At 38.9% G+C, this 14,309-nt stretch overlaps 2 long non-coding RNA genes across 2 annotated transcripts in view; both read left to right on the forward strand.

Moving 5' to 3' along the window:
* LOC145443550 (uncharacterized) overlaps window positions 1-14,309 on the forward strand; it is a 63,606-nt gene that overhangs the window by 44,718 nt on the left and 4,579 nt on the right. The window lies entirely within an intron of this gene.
* Window positions 3,045-5,458, forward strand: LOC145443548 (uncharacterized). Its single transcript, XR_013916466.1, has 3 exons — window positions 3,045-3,302; window positions 4,162-4,254; window positions 5,004-5,458. It is a non-coding gene; the product is annotated as an uncharacterized LOC145443548 (long non-coding RNA).

Raw genomic sequence — 14,309 nt, forward strand, 5'->3', positions numbered from 1 at the left:
CATGCGCTTCTCAATATAAGAATGATGCCCCAGTTAGGATATTGCGGTACGTTGACCATAATACCATGTCCACCTATTTGTTTTATTTGACCGTTGATGATTCAGTATGAGCAGACAATTGGCCGTTTACAACAGTAGGCCTATAAAGTAGGCTACAAGCTGTAAAATATCAAATGATACGTTCACCGACAGTGCAAAATCTACGATAGAAACGAAATAAAGACGTCAAAAATTTTTTGACTTTATGAACAATTTTGACAAATTTTGACCTAACGTTTGTCACTGAACTATGTGGGTGGTAATTTCGTTTCCAAAGTCGAGTAAGAGCTGACTCTTCATTTATCGCCAACAAATTTACGCAAAAGCCGTTATTGGTCTCTATTGATTTTAACGATGTTCCATACCTAGATCTGTCATGAGCTTTCACACGGTATGTCTTGATTTTAGTATCGAACACGGTGCCAAGTCTTAAAGTTGACACTCAATGATTGAGGCAGTTATTTCGTTTTCGAGGTCGAGTATGGTAGAGATGCGCGCTGATCTGATACTTAGCCTACCTACGTCATTGTGGATCTCACGCAAAAGCCGGTGTCGGTCTGTGCTAATCTATATAGTCTGCGTTCCATAACGAGATCGGTGATGATATTTCCAATGGTATATCTCGATGATCGCATGAAACAGCTAACCAAGATTCTCGGTTTGCATTCAAATATTCACATAATTTTATGTTCGCCAATGTCCATTTCACTGTGAAATTGTGGCCTTCAAACCATTTGCTTACAATCCCCTGTCAATTGCGATAGCTATTTCATTTTCGATGTCGGCTAACAGCTGATCATTCGATCAGCCTATTCCTCGATCTATTTTACTCAAAGTTAGGTGTTCGTCTGTTTGCATTGATTTTGACAGTGTACCATACCGGAATGGGTTATGAGATTGCGTATGCTACTTCTCGATGATTTCTTGTAACAGTATACTAAGTTACGGCTTTTATTCATGTATTTATTGATTAATATATTTTCCAACGGCGATTTCGCAGCAGACTTATAGACAGTAAGCCGTATGTGTTGTGTCACAGTCTCCAGTTTCAAGGCCAAAATGTCCTACGTTGTTCCGAGACCGAAGTTCCGAGGCTGCTGTCCTTAGTTCTTCAAAGACCATTCAAATTGATGTTCTGGATTCAATATGACAGGCCCAATCTATGAGATAACAATTGCGCATGTGTCCGAACTCGTTGACCTTTCCAGTTAGGCTTACGCAATCTCTCGAGTTCTAGTCATTGGAATTAGTCAGGTCAAGTCAAGTGCGAACATGAATCGTATTGAATCTTTATCCCGTACGTAGTTTACGCAGTTGCCTTTAGAGCAAAAATGAGAGGTCTAGAAGTTGTCCAGTCTATTGATCCAATCGTACGCCGGGTGCCTCCGCTTTGGTTGCCTATTATCACCTGGTCGTAACCAGAGATGGCCACCGCCACAGTCCGGTTCAGGAGCCGGAGCAGGATTTCAATGTTTTTTTACCTGGCCGGACTGGATCCGGATTTCGAATTTGGGGTGACGGTCGGATTTTAGGGTCCATCGATTTGCGTAATCTATAACTCTACCATGAAATCAAAACGCATGCTACTAAGGATGACCTGATACTTGATTCGTGGCATAGGGACGATTCTTAGTTCACGTACATTTTGTAAAATAATCCTTTGATTAAAAATAAATGAATAAAACATTTGTTACCACACTTCAAGTCACGGCTCACCGGCAAACCTCTCGCGGCACCTACGTTAAAATCACTGTTGTCGGGAAATTCATGTGACCATCATAAAGTTACTTTTTTACGTTGGAAAACGCCATTGTGACGTCATGTTGATAAAAGTCGCTCGCAGCCCTTGCCCCACCACCCGATATTGTCACGAGCCGCCACTGGTCGATACTAACACTTACCGTGCCAAATGTCATGACCGATCTCGGTATAGAACATCGTCAAAATCAATGGAGACCAATACCGGCTTTTGAGTAAAATCTGTTTGCTGTACTATGTACATGATAGATCAGCACACACTGAACTTCGGAAACGGAATTACTACCATTATCTTTAAGTAGCAAGCCTGAAACTTGGAGCAGTGTTAAATACTACCTTCACGACATATCATACCAAGTTTCAAGAATTATCATGGTGCGAAACACCGTCAAAATCGACCTATTCCAGCAAAGGTCGACTCAACGCATATTACGGTAACCGAGTTCAGATATAGATACGATTGTTACATCACACCTTAAGGGCGAGTAGGCATATTTGCCCCGGTTGCTCGGCCATTTTACGAATAGGAGAGAGTGAATCACCGTTTCTTTATTGTGCGCGGCTTTGAGAGAATAGATAGTGAAAGCTTGTTATGAGCGCTACCGGGGCAAGCCCCGGCTAGGCATTCACAAAGCGAAAACACAGAAGAGAATTCGATTTTCGCAGAGACTTCGCTATGTATGGGCGTTTGCAAGCGAAAGCACAAGAAGAACGCGGGTTTCGCTGTGATCTCGGTATATATTGATTGCTGTGCGTCTATAAATGGTTAAATTGTTATTGAACAGAATTTTAGGTGGGGCAATGCCCCAGTTGCCCTATAGGACGAGCCGCCACTGTGGTAGAGATAAAGTTCGTCTAGTATTGAATACGGATACTTCTCGATTCAAACCATGCCATACTATGCCCTAAAATACGGAATCTCTACGCTGTATAATAGGTTGTTATTCGCACCTCTTTATCAGATTGTAGACATTTAACCATTATACGAAACTTTGTTGTACATGCAGAACTCGTATATACGCGATGTATAAAATGTGAATGCTTAATTGGGAAACCAGTTAACAACAAATTCATTTCATGGCGTATTATGATTGTTGTAATGGGATGCTACATTGCTCAAACAGTATCTGCGATATCCAAACGGTCAGGAACTACAGGCCCGGGAGATCATGGAGTCAGTAATGCACATTTTCTACATAGCACATCTGTTGCAAACAGTTCAAAATAAGTTTGATCTTATCAGGAAAATCCGAATACAACTAGATTTCGGAAGCTCACGCGTAAAAGTTAAAAATAAAACGAGACCGAAGGTATGCCTACAGTCGACATTTTTTTGTGAAATGCAACCCACATCGGAAAAAGAGAATGGCCGAACAAAACGCCGCAATTACTGGCTATCTCTCCTAACAAGCGGACTCCAACATACTGAAGTCGAGCCATGGCGAAGGCCGTTGTTTTGTTGTCGGTGTTATTGATATTCGTCTTCATTTATGGATCAGATGCAGGTAGGTTTGGTGAATACGTAATCTTATCACGTATTGGTGAAATTAGTAGATAACTAAATAACAGTAAAAAATAATTGTATGCGTGTTCTGGATGGATATAAACAGATTCGTGATCATACTAATGAATTTGCTATTTCCAGCTTTATTATCTTACCTCCACTATGTTTCAGCAATAGCACGGAATTCACTGAGAAGATAGCGTGATTTTGAGATCCTTTGAGTGACATATTTGATAAAACTTTGAACTTCGATTGATCATATCTCAAATACCCGTCATCGCTGGAACAAATGAACGGAGCTTCAACACATCATCAGTTCAGTTAATCCAGTGGTTTTCAAGATTGACGCTGATTTAGCTCTTTTGTGGCCCGTCAGTGCGACCATACCGGAAGAACTCTATAACCTTGCGTACTCTTGAGAATCTCAAGTTTTCGTTGGTACAGTAATAAGTTCATCTGATTCTTTGAAGGGTGAGAACAGTAATCAGTTGAGTGACAGCACAGATTGTTAATTGGGTTAACACAACCTGGCATAAATTATGCAATTGCATTCATTGATTTCGCTGAAGCTACACTACAAGAATTTGAATAGCTCTGTAGTCTGTACTTCTGACTGTAACCCGAAACGAAGATATAAGAAGAAAGGAACATGCAATGGACTCACTAGAAACGTCATTATGTTATTAAAACAGCAAAAGTACTTTTTGTTCGATAAAGGGATGCTTCCACAGCGCGTAATATAACCGTGTCTCAGCACTTACTAAAAACGAAAGATTTACTGCATTAGTGATTTCGGAATTTTAGTAGGCCTACCTACATATTCAACGTCTCGTACATTCAATGCATCCTATCTTTTTTAGTGTGGAGGCCATGTCGAAAGTACTGCAAAATTCAAGTTCACCGACCTGGAGTTTTTGAATACAAGCACAACTGCCAGGTTCTCAAGCGTCACGGTATGATAATAGCCTAACTCTAATTGAGAAAGTGCTGAGAGAATTATCTAATCATGCTGTGCCATTTTCGCTGGACCATACAGTAATAGTCCTCCAAACTAGCAGATGAACTTTTAGATATCGTTGATTCATCAAAATCTATCCGAATCAATTTCGAATTATATACATACACCCCCAAAGAAATCCTATTTCAGGAATTGTGTTAAAGCCAGCAAAACATCTCACGGACAAGTGAATATTCGTTGTCTATATGTTTTTCAAACTATGAGGTTAGTCGGAGCGATACGCATACTTGACATATTAATGACAAACCATACATTGATAACAATGTGAGTCCGGAATACTTCACAAGTATGTACCGCTCTTGTGATCTACCGGTACGGTGCACTTGCCCGGAAAAAGGCGAATGCGAGATATGCAACAATGATATGATTTCAATCAACACCGTGATATTAGCGGCTTGTCCCGATCGTTTGTGTAATAGGGTCATCTTATCGATGATTTCACCTGCATTCTTCGTGACTCATTCACGGTTATATAATACGCCTGTCGATTACATTTCGCTATGTTTGTACTGCGAGTAGAACTCAAATACATATGCGAGCCCAAATGTTGACATACTAAAGTCACGAGTGAAGTGCAGCACCTATACAACATAAGGCTGGAATTGTAAGGCAAGTAACCTTTGTATAGCGAGGCGATAAGTATGTTTGGAGATTATGCTTACGTGACGATTCCTTCTATTTCAGTGAAAAGAAAGATTTGCTTCTATTGTCGGAAATATCAATGCCAGCGTGCGAGTTGGACCAACAAGTGATCGAGGGGGAACGTTGCTTTGTCCTGTAGCCAAATAAATGTATAAATGTACGCGATTTCATATTGCGGAGTGGTACTTTGTTATGCATTTGAAAATCACAATGCCACTTATTCTGCGTATCATATTTCATGTTTTTTTTCTTTCCAACGCATAGTTGCATAGTTTCTATACGCAATATCCAACAACGAAGCTCATGTATTTACCTTTGACGCGTATCTAATTCTTTCTGCCTTTCCAGCAAGGGGGGTTGCCACAGTGAATTAGTGCTAGGTGGTTCGCATTGCGATTCGCACACTTATTCGACTGAAGTTCAGATACTCGTCATGCCGCAACTCTACGTGAACAATGGCTTGATAGTTGTTGGTTCTTAGGAGAGGACCAGGAACAGCTGAACCCGAGACCTTTTGTATATGGGACGGGAGGTATAACCGCGGAGTATATCCAACAATATTAATCTGAATTACTATTGAAGTGGCCTATATGACATGGGGAATTCGATCGCTAATGTACTACAGTAAAATGTATCATTTACAGTTGGACTGTAATTTTCGAAAGATGCATATTAATCAGAATTTGGTTCCTCCGATTCGAAGGGAGAATATCGCTGTATTTCAACGAACAAATCTCACCAATTACGCACACTAGCGGTTCGCTTCACCACATGTTGACGATTCAGTCATTTCATTCCAGACGCATCAGCTGTTCGCATGTCCAGCTGTCCAGACGGTTCTTTCGCCGCTGCGCGTAATTAGTGACTATGACGGAAAAGAGCTTAATCGGAAGCCGGCATATTTCATTAGTCGTAGTTAAATCAGGCAATTTTTGAGATTAATAAATTCCACGCGGATTGAACAACGTCAATGACGAATCACATACAATTGAATCTTGCAAAAAAAGGTTTTCATACGCAGAATAATTTTAAATACTGCACACATTGAGCAAAAGCCTCGAATACCATCCTTTTTGACTATGTTTCCTGGCATGATATTTCGAGTAATCGATTACACTGTTCAACAAAATGAAAAAAGTAAAATTTAGGCAGAACATCTGAGAGCCGTTTCTGGGGTTTTTGAGGTTGCTGACTACGAATATCACATTAGTGTTGTCAGATTGGCTCTTTGTCAGAAGATATTTATACCCCTAAAAAAGCCAAAATTACTGTATTTACCCTTAAATATTTCACTTGTAAGGAAGAAAATCGCAGTTTTTTCTACTTTATACTGCGCATAAATAGCTAATTGACTATGAAGAACCCTCATATCATTCTCAGTCATTCTATCAATATTAACATGACATGATGCGAAAGCCTAAAAATTGTACTTTTGTACAACAGAAATACATATTCTCATGTATCAATGGGTCATTCTGCCAAGATTAAAGAGCAGTATAAGGTTGTGAAATTTGTCCTTGAAAGGCTTGTCTACAATACTCATATGTGTCGTATTTCTTTTGACTGGTAAATGGATAATTTTCCGCTGAGTCAACAAAGTGGGTCTACCTAGAGCAGGGGTCACCAACGTGGAGCCCGCGGGCACCAGGTAGCCCGCGAGGAACAAATGAGTAGCCCGCGAGACTGTTTTAAAAATAGATCGAATAACAGCATTTACCAATATTCGTCAGATTATTACCAGCGAGCTTTTAAGTATATACGGTAGATTGATTGATTTAGCTATTCTTGTTTAAATCACACTGACATGTAGCTTACCAATGACAATACATTAATAACACTTAAAATGATGATATCAAAAATCCTCAATTACAATTACAATTAGTAATATACGAAGATGTAATAGAATCACAAGATATCGAAGACGTAGAATACGGCGCACTGCCCATACAGGCGGCATGACGGAGTGCCATCCACGGTCTCCTTAATTTGGCGAGGGGGGGTCCGTTATGGTAGCTTGACGTCCAGGACAACGCCAAAGTAGTAAACAATATTACTGTTCGGTAGCAGATAGCGGTGAAGTACTAGCAGAATTTCAATATGTGTATGCCCATTACGTATTGCATCTTTTCATATAGCTTGTTTCTCTTACACTCAACGCAGTTTAGTACCATATTTCTAACTTTCCATAATCGATGCTGCTGTCCGGTATATTGAAATCTGTCATGTCTGGATGCTGAACAGTTGAAAATTGAAATTGCAACACTGCAAAATGACCTCCACCTCAAAGCCCACAGGGCTGCAGCAAACTTTTGGTGCCTTGTTGACATGGAAAAGTACAGTGGTGTATGCGCAGCTGCTATGAAGGTTACAAGCGTGTTTGGTTCAACTTATCGTTGTGAATCAGCCTTTGCGGACTTGAACTTAATCAAAAACAAACACAGAACAGAACTCACTAATGCACATCTGGAACACTCACTCAGAGTTGAAGTGTCAAGCTACATACCACACTACAGCAGTGTTGGGATCAAGTCACTACCTTCGAGTCACGAGTCATTTCGAGTCATTGCAAATTTTGACTCGAGTCAAGTCAAGTCAATTGATTTTTGAAGGTGACTCGAGTCAAGTCAAGTCACTCGTTTTTTGGAGGTGACTCGAGTCAAGTCAAGTCAAGTCAAGTCAAGTCACGAGTCAAGTCACAATTCAAGTCAAATTGAAATTTCGAAGTATGAGTGATCATTCAAAGTCATTACATTTTGCTAGATGCGTTAAAGACAGGTTAATTGGCCGTTTATCTTGAATAAAATAACGAATATAAAATTAAATATACATGCAAAAATGCGTTGTATCGCTCACGCACACGTAGAACTGCTAATAAAATTCGTCAATAACTGTATATATATAGCTACATCAGGGGTATCAAACATACGACCCTGCCAAATATTTTCATCCGGCCCGCGAAGCAATTCTGAGTAGACCTTGAAAAATTCTTGTATTTTATACAGCACATTTCTCGAATTTGTAGTAACAAATACTTCTCATAAATATTCCTTCAGGATTGCAAATGTCGAGTATGTTCATATGTCACATTATTACCACCCGACAGCGCAGTTGTGATTTCTATAGAAATCGTCAGGAGCAAATCGCTGACATTGACACCCAATTCCGAGAATGCGAAAAAGTCCATATATTCAGTTAAGAGTTGCTAATATTTTGGCATCATTTGACTGGTGCGTCCCCGCGAGTGAACTGAATGTTTGAATCCGGCCCGTGACGTCAGTTGAGTTTGACAACTATGCGCTGTGCTTTATTCTGTTACTAGTAGTGAGGCTAAGGAACTTTGTGCCCCGCCAATCAGAGAGCGCCACGTCATCCTAATTGCCACGCCTATATGACGCCCATTGCCGCACCTATAGGACGCCCATTGCCACATCATCCACCTATTGCCACATCATCAGCCACGCCCACTGCCACATCATCTGTTACGTCATCAGCCACACCCATTGCCACATCATCGGCGGCGTCATCAGCCACGCCCATTGCCACATCATCCGCCTATATAACGCCCATTGATACATCATCATGATTATGCGTACTGAGCTGTTTTTGAGAATATGAATTCTCGCGTAATACACTAAACGTTGAACTAGATTTCATAACGTCATCACAGAGGAATCAACCAACTATCTTGCTCTAGGTTGTAGGTTCGATCCCTGTAGTCACCGCATTTCATACGATTCAGCGCTTTTCATATCTTCTAACACTTTACTCAGTCTCATTGAAATAGCATTGTATAGTGTACGAGTTCATTTTATTTCGAAAAAAGAGCATATCAATGATATCGTTGACCGTTATTGCGTCGATTCACTTGCTGAAATCCTCCAGATCGGTTGATGTTTCGAGGTACACCGCTTTGCAGCCATCCGACACTGCGATCCGAGTTCTTGCGTTCGATCTGCCCGTTTTGTTTGATGTAGCGATCACTGGCTTGTAGTATATACGATACGAGCGGAAGGTCGGGATTAGGAACAACTACGCTGGGCGAATAGATGACGAATTCATCAGCTCGCAGTACAACCGCTACCTGTATAATGTTTGCATGCTCGAGTATAAGGGTAATTAACTCAGCACTAAAATGCCAACGGACTAGGCGCAGGCGTCCGATTCTCGGCGCTATAATTATACGAACACCTTCGCCGCAGGTACGCGATCCCCGACGTTATAATGATAGGGACAAATTAGCCGCATGAAAGCGAGTCTAATGAATATAACGACGGACAACAAGTTAGTTGAAAAGTAAAACTAATCGTGACCGATGCATTAGTGCACGAATTTCCATATTGATCAAATACCACAAGCGTTGCTTGCTTTCAGAGTTAGTAACAAAGCGCGTAACAGCATTTACCTAAAAAATGTCGCTACTCCGAAAATTTTGTAAAGTAGAGCTTTTTGGCGTTGGACTTAAGTTCCAATGAACAAGTGTTCACGTAGGTTCGAATCCCACTCCCACTGGATTTCGTATAGTATATATACTAATTTTACATTGCGGAGTATTCAGTAAACTTTAATCCTCCATCTATTTTCAATCACGATCCTCTTATTATTCTAGGCTTCGAACCCCACACCCAGTACGTTTTATGGGTATTAATATTTTTAGACTCAAATATAGCGTATCGAGACTTCATGAAACTTACTTGGAAATTGTTACTTCTTCCCTAATTTAAAAGATTACTCAGATATCGTAGCAATGGAACTCGGTTGGCCGAGCGGTTAATGCGTTGGACTTAAGTTTCAATGAACAAGTGTTCACGCGGGTTCGAACCCCACACCCAGTACGTTTTACGGGGATTCATATTTTTAGACTAAAATATAGCGTATTGAGTACCTTTTTCCGGAGCATTAGAGACTTTTACATGATCCTCCATCTATTTTCAATCACGATCCTCTTATTTGTCTAGGCTCCGAACCTCACATCCAGTACGTTTTATGGGGAATAATATTTTTAGACTCAAAGACTTTTCCACTGTACTAACGTTTTACAGTACGGATTTTGTAGTACACGACGTTTTTTTTTGTAAAATGATACTTTAAAATGTAGATTACCCAAGTCGCTGTTCTGAAAATTTTGTCAAGGTAATAGTTTAAAAACTTATACTTGAGCACTACGAAATGTACAAGTACTTTACCTTTACACGACGTTTTTTTGCTAAATTAATACGAATTTTAGTAAAGATAAAAAATAAAAATGAGCGAAAAATTACATTTTATCCCGGAACGCAACAAGAAAAATCGTATGAATTTGTAAACTACTTATTCATGACATAATAATAATTCTACTTGTACACTTTTTCACATTTTATAACACTTTTAGTAGTACTTAACGGTTTCAGTTTTAAATAAAATTTGCAATATAAACTAATCGAAAAATTCGGTAACCAATTTCGCGTAACCTATGCATACAAATGAGGAAAGTTACATCAACGCGTGTTAACTAGTTGTATTAAGTAGCTTGTAATTCATGCAAGTAAGTCGGACAAATTCGTCGCATGAACACGACTCTAATGGACATAACGAAATGAAAATTTTGTTAAGTAGATCTTTTTTGGTATGCTAAATTTGATGTTGTTCCATATCGAATAGCACTCGTCACGGTTATACAAGCATAACCCTGAACTACTCTTTACTTCACAAAATATAAAGTTATTAAAGTAAGCAGATTTGTATGAAAACTCGTTAAATAGAAGTAAAAGTAGCCTAGAAACATAACTACTTACTGAAAAATCGTTTGAAATCTCAACTTGTACTTGTATTCGCACTTTACCTTTACACGGCGTTTTTGTATAATGAATACTAATTTTATTAAAAAAATAAACAAAAAGCAAGAAAAATTACATTTTATCCCGAAACGCAGCAAGAAAAATGATATAAATTTTGTAAAGTAGATAGAAAACTACACTACTCCGATGCACTAAAGACTCTTACACTCTGGATTTTGTGCAGTATATACCAATTTTACATTGCGGAGTATTCCATAAACGTTAATCCAGTGATCCTCCTTCTATTTTCAATCACGATCCGCTTATTATTCTAGGCTCCGAACCCCACACCCAGTACGTTTTATGGGGATTAATATTATTTGATTAAATATAGCGTATCGAGACTTCGCGAAACTTACTTGGAAATAGTTATTTCTACCCTAATTTAAAAGATTTCTCAGATATCGCAGGTATCGTTTCAATGAGCACGTGTTCACGTGGGCTCGAACCCCACACCCAGTACGTTTTACAGGGATTAATATTTTTGGATTCAAATATAGCGTGTCGAGAACTACTTATTCATGACATAACAATAATTCTACTTGTACACTTTTTCGTATTTTATAACACTTTTAGTAATTCTTAACAGTTTAAGTTTTGAATAAAATACGGAATACAAACTATTCGAAAAAATTCCTGAAGTCCTGATACGCTATATCTGAGTTAAAAAAATTATTCATCCTAATCTGCCTCATCATTATATGCTTGTAACTAGTTCCGGATTTGCTTGCGTCATCGGCTACGCGCTGCTAGTCTTCTTGGCCGCATGAAATAGGATGTTTTAGCTTCAACCTCAACGTATTAGCACACTGAAGTTAAATATTGGTGATAAATAATATACAGTAGCTCCAATTTTAATGCAAAAATAAAAATAAAAAAGCGCGAAAAATTGCATTTATCCTGGAACGCACCAAGAAAAACCGTATGAATTTGTAAAGTAGTTAGAAAACTACACTATTCCGCTACACTAAAGACTTCGACACTCAGGATTTTGTATAGTGTATACCAGTGTTGGGATGACTCGAGTCACCTTTTTCGTATGACTTGACTTGACTCGAGTCACTTTGCTAAAATGACTTGACTTGACTTGACTCGGCGTATCAAAAATGTGGATTGACTCGTGACTCGGAGCAAAATTCACGAGTCAATTTCAAGTCATCAAGTAATCGGTGTCGATAAAAATCACCGTATCTTGCAAATGGTCGGATTATTCGCGAAACGCTGGTGTAATCCGTGAGAGCGGCCAATAATTCAGCGATCGTGGGTGTTCCTGAGCCTCCATTGCCTATCACAAATAAATTGACAGCAAACGAAGTGATCGAAGCTTACAGCTTACGTTGTCGTAAACTAGTTTAGTGAAGTAATTTGATAGCAAAATTCTATTTCTGTTCTCTGTTCTTACCTTAACCAAACCTTCTGTTTTATTGAAATTGAATTCGAATATAGTTAGTTTACATAGTCATCTACCATTGGCGCAGGCTCGAATTGTATCATATCAATTTGTAAATGGGTAATGCATTGCATCTTATCAATTCATTTCTCTATTCTCTATTTTGGCTGGTAACTGTAAATTAGGCTATGGAAGCGATACAGCGCCTTCGTGCGTGTATATTTAACTCTATATTCGTTCATCGATTCAAAATCAATGACCACTCAATCTGTATTTCAGACAGCTGCAAAATGCAATGACGCAACCGTGCCTCATACTTCGAAAAGCCAACTTGACTTGAATTGTGACTTGACTCGTGACTTGACTTGACTTGACTCGACTTGACTCGAGTCACCTCCAAAAATCGAGTGACTTGACTTGACTCGAGTCACCTTCGAAAATCGATTGACTTGACTTGACTCGAGTCAAAATGTGCAATGACTCGAAATGACTCGTGACTCGAAGGTAGTGACTTGATCCCAACACTGGTGTATACTAATTTTACATTGCGGAGTATTCAGTAAAGTATAATCCAGTGATCCTTCATCTATTTTCAATCACGATCCTCTTATTTGTCTAGGCTTCGAACCCCACACCCAGTACGTTTTATGGGGATTAATATTTTTAGAGTCAAGTATAGCGTATCGAGACTTCATCAAACTTAATTGGAAATAGTTACTTCTACCCTAATTTAAAAGGTTTCTCAGATAGCGTTACAATGGAACTGGGTTGACCGAGCGGTTAAGGCGTTGGACTCAAGTTTCAATGAACAGGTGTTCACGTGGGCTCGAACCCCACACCCGGTTCGTTTTACGGGGAATAATATTTTTAGATTCAAATATAGCGTATCGAGTACTTTTTCTCAACTGTACTAAAAACTTTTACACTTCGGATTTGTGTAGTATATACTAATTTACAATACCGCATTTATAATTCGTGCAAGTACAGGAATATCATAGTTCTTGTAACAAAATTGTATGCGCACAATATATGTTTATCATAAGTCCTACACATTCATGATTTCGTCCTAGTTTGAGTTTTAGAAAATATTATACCGACATCGCGATATCTTTCAAAAACAAAACCATGATCAATGCTTGAGAGATCATTTTTGCTATTTTTCATTGGCATAAGTCATTCTGGACCGCGAAAATGCATTGTACGATATAGATGAAACCTAAGCAAATCCTAGGATCCTCATTTTCAAAGTAGCTTAGATCTCGAAATAAGCTCTGACTCGCTATTCTCCTCAAACCATGGAATTGTCACGAGTATCACCTTCGATCACTGAAGAAAAGGAGGAAATTATATCCGAAGTATATTCCTTGACCAGGAATTTTATTGTGTACGAACTCGACTTATGACATAGGCCTGTTTCAAATTCAAGGCAGTTTCAGTGTTAAACAAAAATGTACCCTGAATACTAACTTTTACAACGTGAAATATTATATGCTTCAACGAAGAAACGTCACTTTTACAATGGTTCGGTCTGATATCTATATTATTCCACTCTCGTTATTGGACTGCGGTGTGACGCTGAGCTATATCTCGATGCCTGGGCTTCCGCATTTATTTTTTCCATGTATTCTGCCCTATGTAGATTTAACATAAGGAAGGTTATTTCACTCATAAAATTCGAAATACGTATTTGCTCGAGTTGAAGCCAAAACGCTTAGAGTGAAATTTTACGTGATTTTCGTTAATATCCAACCGGGCTAATTTCGAAATGTAAATTGAAAAACTCAAATACCGCATAGTTGGACTTCGCAGATTTTCAATATATTTTTGCTATTTTTTCATGGTGATAAGTCATTCGGGACGGTTAAATGTATTGTAGGAAATAGATGAAACTGATGCAATTCATCAAGACCCCTGAAAAAAGTACATTACATTTAAACATTTTATTAGCAGGTAATCGAAATACCACAAACTGCGCTAACCTTCGGAGCTGTTAAGTAAAGAAGTACTCATACTTCTTCGGAGTACCCAAGTAGGTTTTTCGCCTACACGCACCAAACACTCTCAAGTCCTTATGATATTGGAGTGCTTCAACTTCATGATAGTTATAGTATTAAGCAGAAATATACCTGGAGTACTAACGTTTTG

This window comes from Botryllus schlosseri, chromosome 7 (assembly GCF_051294905.1).
Source record: "Botryllus schlosseri isolate E-star chromosome 7, Bs_hap1, whole genome shotgun sequence".
Classification (NCBI taxonomy): Eukaryota; Metazoa; Chordata; class Ascidiacea; order Stolidobranchia; family Styelidae; genus Botryllus; species Botryllus schlosseri.